This window comes from Cajanus cajan, chromosome 2 (assembly GCF_000230855.2).
Source record: "Cajanus cajan strain Asha chromosome 2, NIPB_CcT2T_4, whole genome shotgun sequence".
Lineage (NCBI taxonomy): Eukaryota > Viridiplantae > Streptophyta > Magnoliopsida > Fabales > Fabaceae > Cajanus > Cajanus cajan.
Window position 1 is genome coordinate 50,768,973 of NC_138518.1, and position 6,266 is coordinate 50,775,238.

Consider the following 6,266-nt stretch of genomic DNA (forward strand, 5'->3'; position numbering starts at 1 on the left):
CCGTTGCCGGGGACATAAGTCATTTTGTTTTGATTTTTTATCATGTATACTAACTGTTGAAATGTTTTTGAATTTATAGTACAGTATTTTGTAATTCAATTCTATGTCTGATTCTATCACTAATTCTGTCTCTAATTCATTGTAGTTTTTGCAGTTTAGTTTTCAATATTATTGTGTTTGTCTTGAATTGTATTGTTTAGGTAATTTGTAGTGTTTTTGTAGCAATATTGTGTGGTTTCTTTGCGGTTTCTTTGTGGTTTCTTTGTGCTGTATTTTAGCTGGAAAAACAGGGAAAGAAAACAGAGGAAAAACAGAGGAAAACACATTCCGAAAACAGAGGACTAGTAGAAATCATTTCCTGAAGAAATTGATTTTGGCTCTCCATGAAACCATTCCGAAAATTTTCAAAGATTCTCTGATTGAGCTGAAACTTGGTCTCCAAAGGTAAAACGTGATTCTGAGCAAACTTACCCCCTATTGGGGGTAACTTGGGCTTAAAATCACGAAATTCCTTCATCTTCTATGAGTTCTGTATAATTTTTTGTAGGGGTATTTTGGTCTTTTTTGCGAAAGTTGTCAGAATGGGCTGAAAATTGGTAGGAAGGTGGCTAAATTCCTTCATTTAGACCACTTTTTCAATTTTTTACTGTTTTTGATATTTTTAAAAATCACAAAAAAATTCTCAAAATTAGGAAATCATGTGAGAAATGATGTTCTGGTGGTGAAATATTTTTTAAAATTCATTTGGTATAGTTTTGCATGTTATAGTTGCTTATATAGTAAATATTGACTTTTCTGTTGACTTTTGACTTCATAACCTTGTATGTGTTCTTATTTGCATGACTAGGTCCAACCCTGGTACATTACATGATTTTGATCCTGAGATAGAAAGAACACTTCATCATAGGTTAAGGTGTAGGTCTAGTCAGAAAAATAATAGTAGTGTAGTTGATTCTGAAGTAGTTATTAATTCTACTTTTAATCCTCAATCCTGCTTAGATAGTGATATTTTTAATTTTCAATCTTGCTCTTCTTCTGAAACTGATTCTGAATTTGATATCATGGCTGATAATCGTGAACTCACTTTGAAGGAATTGGCTACACCTAATGTTGTGTATCAACCATGGTGTGTCCAATATCCTGATAATCAAACAAATTATGAGCTTAAATCTGGACTTATCCATTTGTTGCCCAAGTTTCATGGACTTGCAGGTGAAGATCCTCATAAGCATTTAAAGGAGTTCCATGTAGTGTGTTCCACCATGAGACCTCAAGGAGTTCCTGAAGATCATGTCAAAATGAAGGCATTTCCTTTCTCTCTGGATGGTGTTGCAAAAGATTGGCTCTACTTTCTACCAGCAACAATCACTACATGGAATCAAATGAAGAGATTGTTTCTAGAGAAATTCTTTCCTGCATCCAGAACAGCAGCAATTAGGAAAGAGATTTGTGGTATAAGGCAACTGAATGGAGAGACTTTGTATGAATACTGGGAGAGATTCAACAAGCTGTGTGCTACATGTCCTCAACATCAAATTAGTGAGCAATTATTGATTCAATATTTTTATGAAGGACTAACCTTGATGGATAGGAACATGATAGATGCAGCAAGTGGAGGAGCACTGATGGATAAGACACCAAATGCTGCAAGACAACTCATTTCGAACATGGCAGCCAACACTCAGCAATTTGGATTTAGAGGAGCTGTCAAGGGAGTAAATGAGATGGCAATTGGTGCTGGTTCTAGTTCTGTTTGTGGTGTAGATAATCAAAGGCTGGAAAAAAAAATTAATGAGCTAACCACCATGGTGAGACATTTAGCAATTGAACAAAAACAACAGGCGAATGCAGCAAGTGAATGTCCAGCAACAGTTTGTGGCATTTGTTCTTCAGAGGAGCACTATACACATTCATGTCCCACTCTACAAGAAACAGATGCAAATGTTTCTAGAATTTACACCAACCAGCAACAACAATATAGGCCACAACAGCAACAAAATTACAATCCATACTCCCAAACATACAACCCAGGTTGGAAAGATCATCCAAATCTGAAATGGGGGCAACAACAACAACAACCTTCATTCCAACCTTTTGGAAAATATCAGCCTTCATTCAAGCATCAGCAACAACAACCACCAGCACCTACACCTCCTCCTGCACAAAAGAGTGGACCTTCATTTGAGGAGATGATGCAACAGATGGCTGCACAAAATTTGCAGTTTCAGAGAAATATGGATGCCACTGTCCAAGATTTAAAGACTCAAATTGGCCAGTTAGCATCTCAGGTAAATCAGTTTCAATCTCAAGGTTCTGGCAAACTTCCCTCCCAAACAGTTTTAAATCCAAAGGGGAATGTGAGTGCCATTACTTTGAGAAGTGGAAAAGAGTTACCACCAGTGCAGCAACAATCAGTTGTAGCACCAGTGGAATGTGATTCTTCCTTTGCAGGTGCAGCTGAAAATAATGATGCAGCAAAGAGGAGATCAGAGATTCCACTCCCCTTTCCAAATAGACCAGCAAAGAAGAGATTAGAAATTGATACTGAATTGCTGGATATGTTTAGCAAGGTGGAAGTCAACATTCCTCTCCTTGATGCCATCCGACAAATTCCAAAATATGCAAAGTTCCTTAAGGAATTATGTACTAATAAGAGGAAGTTGAAGGGTGATGACAGAGTGAACATGGGGCGAAATGGTTCTGCATTACTCCAGAAGAAAAATGTGTCTGCCATTATTCCACATGATCTACTTCCAGATTTGCCACAAAAATGCAAAGATCCAGGAACTTTTACTATCCCTTGTACTATAGGGGAAGAAATTTTTACTAATGCTATGCTGGATCTAGGTGCTTCAATAAATGTTATGCCTGCATCTGTTTTTAGATCATTGCAGATTGGAGACTTGATTCCTACAGGTGTGAGCATTCAGCTGGCAAACAGGAGCATTGTGCAGCCACTTGGAGTAGTAGAGGATGTGCTGGTCAAAGTAGAAGATCTTCTCTTCCCTGCAGATTTCTACATTCTTGAGATGGAGGATGAGTCATCCAGTCATGCTACATTGATCCTTGGGAGACCATTCCTAAGGACAGCAAGGACAAAGATAGATGTGCATGCAGGGACTCTTTCTATGGAGTTTGGAGATAATCTGGTGCAATTTAATATTTTTGAGGCTATGAGACATCCAATAGAAAACCATTCTGTTTTTAGTTTGGATGTTATTGATTTATTAGTTGATGATTGCACAGATTTTGATGATGATCTACTTGCTGATTTTTCTGATTTTACTGACCCATTATGTACTTGTGATGATGATTCATCTATGTGTGCTATTTGTGCAGAAATTAGTGTTGCTATTTCAGGTGTAGCAGATTTAGCCACATCAATAGATGTTCCACCACCAGCATCTGAGACATTATCTCCATCTTTACCTTCATTGCCAGTACCATCCACTGTGCAGGCACCATCAGTAGCGTTAAAGCCTTTACCTGCACATTTGAAGTATGCTTATTTAGAGGACAATCAAGGGCTTCCTGTCATTATAGCTAGCATTCTTGAATCTAATCAGGAGGAGAGACTGTTGCAGGTTTTGAGAGATCACAGGAAAGCCATTGGTTGGACTCTTGCTGACCTTCCTGGGATTAGTCCTGCTATATGCATGCACCGGATTCTACTTGAGGATGAGTTCCGACCTGTGAGGCAGCCACAGAGAAGACTTAATCCTACTATTTTAGATGTGGTGAAGAAAGAGGTCACAAAGTTATTGGCGGCAGGTATAATATATCCTATTTCTGATAGTAAGTGGGTTAGTCCTGTGCAGGTCGTTCCCAAGAAGACTGGGATGACTGTGGTGAGGAACCAGGATGCTGAGTTGGTTCCAACCAGAGTTCAAAATAGTTGGCGAGTTTGTGTGGACTATAGAAGACTTAATCAGGCAACTCGCAAAGACCACTTCCCTCTTCCATTCATCGATCAGGTGTTGGAGAGGTTGGCAGGTAAATCACATTATTGCTTCTTAGATGGATTTTCAGGGTACATGCAGATTCATATTGCACCAGAGAACCAACACAAGACCACATTCACCTGTCCATTTGGCACATTTGCTTACACTAGGATGCCATTTGGTCTATGCAACGCTCCGGCCACTTTTCAGAGGTGTATGGTAAGTATATTTTCTGATCTATTGGAGAGTTGCATGGAGGTGTTTATGGATGATTTTACAGTTTATGGTTCTTCATTTGATGCATGCTTAGAGAGTCTATCTAGGGTATTAGATAGGTGTATCCAAACTAACCTTGTGTTAAATTTTGAAAAATGTCATTTTATGGTCACACATGGTATAGTTTTGGGTCACTTAGTCTCTAGTAGAGGCATTGAGGTTGATAAGGCTAAGATAGATATCATTGCTTCTTTACCTTACCCCGCTTCTGTGCGGGAAGTACGTTCTTTTCTTGGACATGCAGGTTTTTACAGGAGGTTCATCCAAGACTTTAGCAAGATTGCATTGCCACTGTCCAAGCTTCTACAAAAAGAGGTGGAGTTCATTTTTGACCAGCCTTGTCAACTAGCCTTTAAGGAGTTGAGGAAGCGGCTTATCACCACACCTATTGTACAGCCGCCTGATTGGGAGCTTCCATTTGAGCTCATGTGCGATGCATCCAACTTTGCACTTGGGGCTGTTTTAGCTCAGCGGGTTGGGAGGCTTTCGCATGTCATTGCTTATGCCTCTCGCACATTGGATGCAGCTCAAGTCAATTACACCACCACTGAGAAGGAGCTTTTAGCTATTGTATTTGCTTTAGATAAATTTCGTTCATATTTGCTTGGCTCCAAGATTATTGTGTTTTCTGACCATGCAGCTTTGAGATTCCTGTTGAAGAAGCCTGATGCTAAACCCAGATTGATCAGGTGGATGCTTCTTCTTCAGGAATTTGATATTGAGATCAGAGATAGGAGTGGTGCAGAGAATTTGGTAGCAGACCATTTGAGCAGGATTGAGGGGGGGCGTGTTGATCCCCTGCCTATTAGAGATGATTTTCCTGATGAGCAGTTGATGCACTTACATGATACTGCTCCTTGGTTTGCTGACATTGTAAATTATTTGGTTGCAGGTGTTCTTCCCCTGGATTTATCTAGATCACAAATAGCTAAACTGAAAAGTGAAGCTAAATATTATGTTTGGGATGACCCTTATTTGTGGAGATTTTGCAGTGACCAGGTGATCCGCAGGTGTATTCCAGATCATGAGATCCAGTCTGTGCTTCAATTTTGTCATGCTTCACCTGTTGGAGGACATTATGGTTCATACAGGACAGCTAGGAAGGTGTTGGACAGTGGGTTTTATTGGCCCACCATTTTCAGAGATGCACATCAGATATTCAGCACCTGTGAGCAGTGTGAGAGAGCAGGGATGGCCATTACACGCAGGCATGAGATGCCCCAACATCCTATCATTTTCTGTGAGGTTTTTGATGTTTGGGGTATTGATTTTATGGGTCCATTTCCTCCATCTTTTGGTTACACTTATATTTTACTAGCTGTTGATTATGTTTCAAAATGGGTGGAGGCTAAGGCCACCAAAACTAATGATTCTAAAGTTGTTGTGGATTTTGTTAGATCCAATATTTTTTGCAGGTTTGGTGTGCCTAAAGCCATCATCAGTGATAGGGGGAGCCATTTCTGTAATAGGAGCATGCAGGCTTTGCTTCATAAGTATGGGGTGGTGCATAGAGTGTCTACAGCTTATCATCCTCAAACTAATGGGCAAGCTGAAGTTTTTAACAGGGAAATCAAGCAAATTTTGCAGAAAATAGTGCACCCCAATAGGAAGGATTGGAGCAAGCTTTTGGAGGATGCTCTGTGGGCACATAGGACAGCTTACCGGACACCTATTGGGATGTCTCCTTATAGGATTGTGTTTGGTAAAGCATGTCATCTACCTGTTGAGGTTGAGCATAGAGCATATTGGGCAGTGAAGAATTGTAACTTGGCATTTGACCAAGCTGGTATGCAAAGGAAGCTTCAGTTGCAGCAACTTGAGGAGCTTTGGTTGGAAGCCTATGAAAACTCCAAGATTTATAAAGAGAAAGTCAAGCGCTTTCATGATAGTCATCTTTTAAGAAAGGAGTTTAAAGTGGGCCAACAAGTATTATTGTTCAATTCTCGCCTAAAGCTCATTGCCGGTAAACTTAGATCAAGGTGGGATGGTCCTTTTGTTATTACTAATGTGTTTTCCCATGGTGCAGTAGAAATTAAAAATGAAGTTACC

The 6,266-nt window shown here is 39.8% G+C and overlaps 1 non-coding gene across 1 annotated transcript; it reads right to left on the reverse strand.

Moving 5' to 3' along the window:
• Positions 1 to 1,432: 1,432 nt before the first annotated feature.
• LOC145955384 (small nucleolar RNA R71) lies at positions 1,433 to 1,537 on the reverse strand. Its single transcript, XR_014431997.1, has one exon. It is a non-coding gene; the product is annotated as a small nucleolar RNA R71 (small nucleolar RNA).
• Between the last annotated feature and the right edge of the window lie 4,729 nt (positions 1,538 to 6,266).